Source organism: Equus przewalskii, chromosome 5, assembly GCF_037783145.1.
Source record: "Equus przewalskii isolate Varuska chromosome 5, EquPr2, whole genome shotgun sequence".
NCBI classification, from domain to species: Eukaryota; Metazoa; Chordata; class Mammalia; order Perissodactyla; family Equidae; genus Equus; species Equus przewalskii.
The window spans coordinates 6,703,601-6,713,101 of NC_091835.1; the positions used below are offsets into that span (position 1 = coordinate 6,703,601).

General features: G+C 54.9%; 1 long non-coding RNA gene across 1 annotated transcript; it reads left to right on the plus strand.

Moving 5' to 3' along the window:
• The first annotated feature begins 2,487 nt into the window (after positions 1–2,487).
• On the plus strand, positions 2,488–4,921 carry LOC139083225 (uncharacterized). Its single transcript, XR_011539764.1, has 2 exons — positions 2,488–2,591; positions 4,765–4,921. It is a non-coding gene; the product is annotated as an uncharacterized lncRNA (long non-coding RNA).
• Positions 4,922–9,501: the final 4,580 nt, after the last annotated feature.

Sequence of the window (9,501 nt, forward strand, 5' to 3'; positions counted from 1 at the left end):
CCCAAGAGCGAATAAGTTGGTTTGGGAAGTGTGGTCACAGTGGCCTTGTGCCATACTGTCAAAAGGCACGGGTCCTCCTCTCAGGAAGCCTGTGCTTTAGTGAGTGAAGCTGCTTTGTTTTATGACTTGGTGCTTTCACAGCCAATGCACGTGGCCACCACAGAGGTACAAACACATGAGCGATCCTGACATCTTTCCTTGATCCCATGGGAAGAGGATGGGTATGAAAAAGGGCAAATGAAGGGGGTGTGGTGGTGAGGGGGCAGCTTGGAGAAATGGAGAGTTTTCAGCTCCCCACGAGTGGTAAGTGGGTCCAGCGGGCATGCTCCCTTGGGAAGAAGGAAGCTTGGAGAACCAGCCTTCATTCTGTCACTGTCACCTTCTTCAGCTCCTCTTGGTCTCATGTCTGGTGGGAGGGAGAGTGCGCTGCAGAACCACTTGGGAGAAGTGGAGCATCCTTACTCTCAGTTCCAAACCCTGCTCGGCGCAGACGGGGTTCCGGACCAAGATCCGCATTTGTCCTTGACTGGGTAGCTGTGAACTGAGCAACCACAAAGTCGGTGGGGGCAAGTGGAGGAAGAGAAGTTCCAAAGAGACAACAGAAGAACTTGCAGGGGTGAGGCAGGAGAAAAGATGAGCAGAGGAGAAAAGATAGCCTTGCAGAGGTGAGAGGCACAGGGGTGGGGAGACTGGAGGAAGGAGGGAGGAGGAAAGGCAGGAGACAGCACGCCAGGACCTTTGTTCTCTGCCTCTTGGGGTGCAGGAGGCTGGAGTGGGCCAGACAAAGGCTCGGCTCCCTTTGTCTTTGCTGGCACTGGAGGGTCTCCTCATCCCCAAGGCTCTCGGGTCCTGGGTGGGCAGGGAAGGAGGCTGCGGGAGGGAGGGGCTGGGAGCTCTACCTGGGAGGCCTGGTTTGCCTCTTGGGCCCAGGAGTCACTGCAGCCTCGGGGGAGAGGGGTCCTGGGCCCCTCCCACCGCCGGAGCGCTACCTGCCAGCCCTGCTTGCTGTGCAAGCAGGCGGATCTCTCCTTTCCACGGTGCAGACTTGCAAGCCTGTTGTCTGCCTAAATTTTTTCTTCCCCTCCTAGCTCCCCCCTCTTCTAATTCTCAGAACTCACTCCCATTGGATTCCAGGAAATGGCTGGTGCAACTTTGTAACCAAATCCCCTGAATCCTTTTGTATACCGTGTCCGCTCCTCTGCCCCTCTGCAGTGCCCTTCACGGCTAGGTCCGGTTACAGAGAACAACTGTCCAGGCCAGGCTGGCCCTGAGACTCTCCAGGGATCCCGCAGCTTCCGGGGGCCCTCCCCCCTCACTACTGGCCCGCCGGCCCTCCTGAGGGAGCGGAACTGTGGAGGCAAATGCCCTGAAGCCCCAGACCTTGCCTCACACCCACCTCCCGAGTGAGTGTGCAGGGGGAGGAGGGTCCATCTTGACATGACCCTAAGGTGTGGCTCCCCGCGGGGCTCCCCAGCCTGGCCTCTGTCCTCCCTCCCTGACTCTTCTCTAGGGGTTGTGGGCTCTGGGACAGATGGTCAGAGGACATGCTTCCATCATCCTCAGAGAAATCTCTGGTGTCTAACCCGGCTGAGGGCTGCAGTTTCCTTTTCTGCACCTTCCTCATCTAGATCCTTCCTCTTCTCTGTGGGAATACTTTTGACCACGTCTTATTCTACGAGAGATGGGGATGGACTCACTCAGGGTTAGCAAGCTTTTTCTGTAAAGGAACAGACAGTAAATATTTTAGTCTTTGCAGGGCCACATCCATAGATGACATCTTCCTTTCTTTTTCCACCTTGCCATGCCCCCCGCCCCCCACAACTATTTAAAAATGTTAGGAAAAAAAATCCTTGTTCAAAGGCTGTATAAAGACAGGCCGCAGCCAGATTTGGTCATAGTTGGTTGACCCTTGGACTAGACGATCTCTCTTACCTGCTGAAAATGTCTTAAAAATTTGTTCTGGGCCTAGACAGACCGAGCTGTGCTGACCTCTAACTCCTGTGTGCGTCATCCTGGGAGTGTTGGCAAAGGGTGCCAGAATCCAATAAGTTTGGGAAACAGAGCCCTTCCCATACGACTTCACAGAGCCTTTACTGTGTCAAGGGGAACCGACTCTCTCCCAGACTGCAGGAGTTTGCAGTGTGTTTGTCTGTAGAGCTGGCTTTGTGTTCTGCGAAATACCCTTGGAGAAGCATTTTCTAGATGAATCTTCTCCTAGCTTTGCCTTTGACTTCGAAGAATCTAATTTTCATACGGAGTTCGGACCCTGTCCCCAGCAGCACTTAGCACGGTCGCTAGGAGGACACACCTATTCACTGAGCAGCCTCCTCCCGCCGGGCGGAAGGGGCAGCAGGCTCTCCAGGCGAAAGAGGTCTGGACCTTGTGTGTGGAGGCAGGGAGGTGCCCAAGAGCCTGGATGGGGCAGCATGTGGGGAGTGTTGGCCCAGGCCCCAGGTGATTTGAATCAGGGTGTTTTCTATTCCCCACCCAGAAGAGTTGGAGAACTCATTCATTATCCCACTTGGAACACTGAGAGGTCCCCTCCAAGCCCAGCACCCCCATGCGGGCACATGCAGTCCGACCAGAGTCAGGTAACAACCCCAAGGGCCAACTTGCTGTGAGGGGAAGTGCCTGCTCCAGTCCGGGAGGCCTGGCTCTGGTCTTAGCTCCACTAAGTACCAGCTGGGCAGTGTAGCGGTGTGTAGGGGGGATGTCTCTGCCTCTCAGGTCAGCTTTTCTCAGCTGCAGCACTAGAGAATGCTCCTTGGGCCAGTGTCATGACTTGTTGGTGACAGTCAAATGAGAGAGAGCGTGTGTCTGGCAGGACACCTGCAGAAGAGACGGGATGATCACTGAGCACCCTTGGGTGGAGACTCACAGCCCCTCAGAAGCTGGCCCAGGCCAGGCCTGTGGCCACTGTCCGTCTCTCCTCTGCAGGAACTGCAGGGCAGAGTTAGAACCACGTTCTCTGAGCTCCCTTCCAGATTTCACAGAGGAGGGACACGGGAGCAGCGTTAGAGACAGGAGAATATGGTTTGATGAGGAACAAGGAGCCCTTGGCCCTGTGGCTGTCATCTGGAAGCAGGAATAGGGATGGCTGTAGGGTGTCTGGCTGCAGGGCCGTCACTCCTCAGGGGAGCGTGTGCAGTTTTACTAGACCTTGGTGTGAGTGCCAGACGTCTTGCTAGCAATTCAGAGGGCAGGAATTAGGCCCCTTGCCAGGGTTCCCCTCTGTGATGTGGGTCGAGGTTGGGACCAGGGCAGCAGCTGGCTCTGGGTACAGTCTGGGTGACTAATTGTGACTGGGACAGCATCTGTCAGCTCGATGGGGCAGATGACTGTAGACAACGTTCTATATTGAGAAGGCACTAAACGGGGGCAGAGAGCCCCAGGAAAGGTGGTGACTTGGGATGTTAAAAAATGGCTCAACCACCTTCATCATCAGAGTGAATATTCAGCTCAAGTCTTAAGTCCAGGAAAGATGGCAAAGAGAAGGAAACAGAGAGGTGGACAGTAGGGGGAAGCTGGCAACGAGTGAAGTCTTCAGACAGGCACTTGGGGGTTTGGGCGTGAGTGGACGAGTGGTGCGGGAGCTGGGGTTAAAAATAGAGGCCACATCTCTTTAATACAATTCCAGGTTAAGGAGAGAACAGAGCCAGCCCCAGGGGAACGGGAGGTGAAGCTGGGCGTTCCTTCCCTTTTCAGAGACCCAGGAACTCTAGAGCAGGAAGGGGTTTGCTTAAACATGGCTCAGTCCAGTCTCCTCACACCACAGACAGCTCCTTAATAACACCTCAGCGTCTACACTGCTCTCGGTTGTGGGGAGGGAGAGGGTCATCCCTCCTCCTGCTAGGGGCTTTCTTGGGTGTAGGGTCTCCTGTGGTTTTTGTTGCCTAGGGAACCAAAATGAGGGAGATGAATGAGGGAAATGGATCTGAGGATGTGGTAGGTTTCCACAAGGGCCTGTGGCAGTGGTTCTCAAAGAGTGGTCCTCGGACCAGCAGCATCAACATCACCTGGAAACTTGTTACACATGCAAGTTCTCGGTCCCTCCCTGGACTACTGAGTCAGGAACTTGGGGGTGGGGCCTGACCCCCTGTGTTTTCACGAGCCCTCCAGGTGACTCTGCTCTTGCATAGAGATGGAGAGCCACTGGCCTAGGGTATGCAGTGGGGCAAGGAGGGAGACCAAGAGGCCCCGCCTTGACTGGAAACCACTTGAGACCCACAGCAGAGCCACCAAGGAGGCTCTTGAGAGAACTCTCTCTGTTCTTCCCTGCCCTCCCCATCAGCTACAGTGTTCCTTAGGTCTCCCTTCCCCTGGGCACATCCCATAGTCACTCTTCTGGGCCCACAGCCTTATCTGCTGGTCCCAGATAAACAGTGAATTGGCCTAATCAGTCCGACTGGACTGGCTGGCTCCAGGAAGGCCTGCTCGTGGTGCCACTGCCAGAAATGGAGCAGCTCACGTGGCTGACCCCTTCCCCCCATGCCGTGGGGCCCCCTTGCCACCACCATCTCTCCTCTAGACATTGCCAGTCTTTGGTTGGACTCTCCCTCCTTCCCAATCAGCCCCCAGCAGCTTTATTCCCAAGAGAGATAAGAGGTGACTATCTAGGGCTTCTGTGACAATTACAGTGGCAAGAGCCTCTGTGTCAAGGTCAGGCTGCCTTCTGGGTGGCTGCTGGGGGAGGAGAAAGAGGAATTGGACTGAAGCTCTCAGCCTGTCACAAACAAAACAACGTGTCTGTGTCTCTCTCAACAGTGTTGCAAGATAACTGACACTTTGAATCACTGCGAACGCTCTACCTTTATTGAGGAATTGGACCATCTTTGAAGCCACTGCTTTGCTTATTGTGATAATGCGTGGTTAAGTAAATCGATAGGGCAGGCTTTCCCCACATTGCCAAGAGGTGGAAACAGGATCAGAGGCATTTGTGGACTTTCCTCAGGCACTGAGTAAGTCCTTGGCTGGAACAGGGACCAAAAGCCCCTTTGCTGGTATTGTGGCAGGAACCAGGGCTAATGCCCATTAAGGCCTCATCTGCGAGGGAGGTCGGCTGATGGACCAGATGTGCCTCCCAGATGTTCCTCCTAGGCTCAGCCTGTGTGGCATGAGGGCCTAACCAAGGGGATTTTTAATCCCGGGGAAAATGGTTGTCATCCAGGGCTGGCTCAAAAACTGGCAAAGTCTGCTGTGAGTGAAACCAAGAAGTAGGGCCAAAAAGCAAAGAGAGGTTTCCATGAGATCCTGGGCAGCGGCCGTGGGGCGAGGTGGGGCTGCGGCCCGGAGTGAGGGCGGGCAGGGCCTGTCCACTCGTGTGGAGGCTGCCAGCATGCTGGTCTGGGGCGTCCTTGCTGTGCTGTGGCTGACTGCAGTTCCTTCTCCTCTCTGGGTCTGTTTTCTCCTCCATCGGCCTCCCTGCTCCAGAACTGGGAGGGAGATAGATCCAAGTACGTGAGGAGAATATCTGGCCAACAGTCAAATTCATGGCGGAGGCCATGACTGTTACTGAGGGAGGTGAGTTTAGGAGGTGGCTGTCGGAATGTCTGGAGGGCCCAGAGGAAACCCTGGAGCCCTGGGTGTGTTTAAACGTGTCTATCATTCTAGGCTCAGAGGAGTCTGCTCCTGCAGAACCTCAGTGGAGCGGAGGGGTTTTCTGCGGTTGAGGCAGGGAGGGCCCTGTAGCCCCATCCCCTTCTGCCTCTCCATCACCTCTCTCAGTGGTTTCTAAGGCAAGATGCAGGATCCTGGGGCTTCCATGGAACACAGTTTAGAAATCCCTGGGGAAGCCTAATTAATTCCACAAGTTATCAGGCAAACTGGGGAACCTGTGCCTCATATGGGCTCTTGGGTGGCTCCAACTGCTCCCTCAGGAGTCTGGCCAAGAGCAGGGGGTTGGGAGGCCTGTTCATTTGCCAAGCCAGGCCTGCTGCTCCACAGCCCAGGGGTCGGCCCTGCTGCTAGAAGGACGGAGGTGGGAGCTCCTACCAGGGCAGGTGCCACCAGTGACTGAGGAATCCATTTCCCTTGGGGGCCAGAGGGGTGAAGGGTTGACAGTGCAAAGAAGCAGGAGCTAAGCCAAGAAGAGCAGCCACTTCTCTGGGTCCTCTGACTTTCCCCACGTGGGTCCCAATAAGCCAGACTTTGAAGCAGTACCCCACCACCACTCTGCAGAATGCCAGACCCTTTGGATCTTCACTCTAGGAGCCCCCCTCACTTTTTTTCCTTCCTTCCTTAGAGCAAGTTTGGCAAACATTGCAGCCTGTAAGCCCTGTGGGAGACTCACGATGCCCAAGAGCATAGCCAGGGTCCGGAGAAGGCTTGCATGAAAGAAACCAGTTCTTTGCATAGCCATGTCTCACTTTTCTTCGAGCAGCACCTGATGATTATCCCCGGGGCTTGGATTTTACGTCGAATTCTCCTTATGCTGAAGTCAAGTCTGTTCATTCATAGCATCCTCCATCACTGGGGCTCTTTGCTGTTTGTTGGGTCTCTCCCTTAATAGGGTTTGATCTCCACAAGAGCAGGGACTTTGTTTAACTGAGAACAGTGCTTGCACCCAGTGGACAGTCAATATTTGTTGAACAGAAGCATCAGTGAGTGGCCTGGGTGCCAGAGAAGGCAGCAGTGTGGACCGTATCTTTACCTGTGCCGCCCCCCCTGCTAGGAACGCCTCCCCTGTCCTCTGCTCCCCTATTCCACGCCTATCGCTTCTCTCCAGTCTCTGACTCACCCCGTCTAAGGAGTCTTCTTGGCTACCCACCACCTGCCACCGTCCATCCTGGGCCACACTCCCTTGGACACCTGTTCCTACTTCATCAGACCTTGCTTACTTGGCTTTCTTCTCTGGGTAAATTAAGGAGAGCAGGTTCAATTCAGGGAGCAGCCTGAAGGCTGAACTGTGATGACCGATTGGACCCATCTGGGATGGATGCTGAAGATAGAGACAATCACAGGCCCTGAGCTCAGGGGCCCCCTGTCCAGTGGGGGTCATCTCCCACTGGGTCCCCAGAGCCAACTGTTCAATTTTCAGGGTTTTTTCAAGCCAGTTGCCAAACATGGCCCTTTGCTAAATCAGGGTTGAACTGCAACTGTAGGCTTGCTACAGATACAAGGGTTTGGCAACAATCCAGAAAAGCATTCTCTGGGAATCAATTGGCTATACAGAATTGACAATAAAGAGTTTTATATATTTTATTATTATTTGTTAATTGTGTGCTTTGTATCAGCAAAATTTATTTTAAGTATGCTTTCGTCTTCTGGTGAACTGACTGTGGGACATTTGCCAGCTCCCGCTGGGCAGCACCCTGCAGTGGGACCAGTCTGTGTCCAAGTGCTTCAAGGGAGGAGAGTCAGGAGCTGTGCGATCAAGGGGAAGAGATTTGCTTGGCCCTGTGGGGTCGGAAAACTCTCCCCAGAGTTGGTGAGCTGAGTCTCAAAGCTGGAAATGACCTTAGAGGATGGTCTCCGGGAGGCTCACAGACTTGCTCACTGTCACAGACTCTGCCACGGCAGTGTGAGTTCTAGCACCCCGTTCCCTGGCACATGCCACACTAACGTGCCAGCCTCGTCCTGCTCTCGTGGATCTGGATACCCTGTTCTCTTTCCTGGTGCTCACAGGCTGAGCAGACGTTCTCAGCCTGTCTCCAGGCCTTTCCCAGGCAGGGGGGAGGGAGGGAGGAGGGGAAGGGCAGGCCAAGCCCACGTGGGCCTCACGGGGGCAGGGGGCATTCTGAGGTAACATCTGCCGCAGCTGGGCTCCTGGCCGTCCAGACACCCTTCAGTCACGCTCTGACAGATGCAGTCAAATAAATCAGTTCACAGCAGGAAAGGGCTTGGAGAGTTCCAAGTCTAGTGAAATCAGATCTGCTCTGTGGGGACAGAGAGAAGCCATGTCTGAGAGAGCCAGGAGGGGCAGGCCCCAGGCCAGACTGGGTGCTGGGGCTCCGAAGGGAGCCCAAGAGGCCACTCCCCAGTGGGGGTCTTCCTGCACCTTCCCCTGGGGCCCCTCTCATCCTCTCCTTCCTTAACCGGACTTCAGAACAGTCCATGCGGATGGGCACCCTCGATGAGAGCATGCAGCTGTCCTGCGCTTGCCCCGGTTCCTGACCTGCCCCTCTCCCCATCAGCATGGCAGCCACTGAAGGGCTGCCGGGGCTGTGCCACTGGGTCATGCGTGCATGGGGTGGGCAGGCCTGGGCATGGCTCACCTGCTGACTGGCTGCAGGAATTTGAAGCCCGCTGTTTTCCAGTCACCGGAGTCGGGCATTAAGAAGACTCGCTGTGTTCGAAGCTGTTCTTGCGCATGCTATGTGTTCCCAGCAGACATCCAGACAGGCACCGGCTTCTTTTCACGGCACAGGGTCACAAATTTTCCCTTTTCAGGAACTTTCCTTCTGGGCCATCATATTTCCTTTACTTCTGGGCCATGAAGTACAAGGGCTCTTCATAAGCTCCTTTAGTGACATGCCCCACTATCTCTAGTCCGGGTCTGCATACCTTGAGGGCTGAGGGGGGTAAGGCTCTTTCTGTTGTCTAACTCAAATCTCTTTAACCATGACTTTAACACCTTCCTTTTTATTATGGACTAAAGGAAGCTTGAGCCTAGGGTAGCTTGCTCCTGCTCAGGCAAGTTTTATTTCTCAGATTCAGAGGAAAACCTGAGCCTTATTTCTACTCAGCTTGGGGACTGCCAGTTGTGTTGGTTGGGGAGTGAGAGAGGGGGAGAGGTGAGTCATGCAGGCTCCTGGGGCATCTAAGATGGGGTAGCTGAGCCTTGAATCCGGAAGGCCGGGCTCCTGGTCCAGGAGTCCTGGAGTCCAGGGGGATGGCTAGAGCAGGACTGGAGAGCCAGGTTGGGAACACTCATGCCAGGGCAGAACCAGCTCGCTGGCCGTCCTCTCACTGATGTATGGAATCCAGGCCACGGCTTTCTAGCCAGGAGCCACATGAAGCAAACCTGTCTTATTACTCACACCCCAGCCAGCCTGCTGGTGGCTGATCGCCGCCAGAGAGAGGCCCGAAGCCAGCAGGTGAATGGTGCCCCCGACGGAGGCTTACCTCACCCGGCTGGCATCAGGGCTGACTCAGAGGACAGGGTCTCGTATCACTGCTGCCTCCCGTGCTCCCCTTGGCAGTTACCTCTCTGAGGATAGACCAGGCCAAGCTCTGCCGCGCTTACGTAACGGGCCCGGACTGCGCCTGGTGTGCCTGCGCTGGCAAAGTCCAAAAATAAAAGCTATTGACCAATAAAGATTTGAAATGCAATTTGGAGGGTGGAAAATGGGCAGGTCTGATGGCAGCAGGTATTGCTAATGCCAGCGAGGGGCAAGAACTATGCAAAGGCCCTCTAAGGCCTTTCCTTCTCCATCCAGCCTTCCCCACGTGACAGCTCCCTCTTATCTCTTCCCGTAAGTAACAATAAATCCACCGCCTGATGGGCGTATATTCCTATGTGGTTTAAATAACGTCCCACAGACAGCTGTGCTGAGGACCATC